Here is a 735-nt window from a genome sequence, read left to right on the forward strand (position 1 = left end):
CATCCAAATCTTCAGAATGTGTCAAAACTTAGGTTTTCTCGCCCTGTCACCTGTATAATTTCAAATTGAATGGCAGCAATTATAAGCTCAATCGAAACAGACTGGTAGTTTTCTCCCTAAACTTTTCCAAAATCTTTAAGGGGCCACGATCAGTGATAAAGATTTGTCTCATGTATGTTATTCGCAATTTAAATGCTGAAATGTTGGATCAAGCTCAAGGCCTCCTTCCCCATTGTGGAATAAATCTGTTGATGTTTCCACTGGACACTCCAACCACACGTTACATACTTGGGCACTCCTCATCTCTCCAATAGTCCTTCTGAATGACATAGCTCCTCATGTCTCAGCATAAAAGAATTACATACTTCTGTACCTCTTAATGCTGTAACCTCTTTACCTGCTAATCCTGGCCTATGCCAGTAAACCTTACTTTCACAGATAAATGTTTTAAGAAAATCTCGCACATTCTTCTCAATCTCTCACAGAAACCAAACTTTGATTTCTGAATCCAATCATCATCAGCAGCCATTTCAGTTCTAATCTCGCCGTTTTAATTTCTGCTCTTCCACACGAGTTCTCACGACTGCAGGAAGTGAATTGTTAAACTTCTCCAAAATAATAATCTCTCTAAGAACATCATAGATTTGTTCTGTTTTAATACCCTTACCCACCTTTCAAAATTACTTTGTTTGATTCTTTCAAACTCAATGTGCCTTTAAACCGGGACACTTTTTT

This window comes from Hemiscyllium ocellatum, unplaced genomic scaffold (genome assembly GCF_020745735.1).
Source record: "Hemiscyllium ocellatum isolate sHemOce1 unplaced genomic scaffold, sHemOce1.pat.X.cur. scaffold_360_pat_ctg1, whole genome shotgun sequence".
Classification (NCBI taxonomy): Eukaryota; Metazoa; Chordata; class Chondrichthyes; order Orectolobiformes; family Hemiscylliidae; genus Hemiscyllium; species Hemiscyllium ocellatum.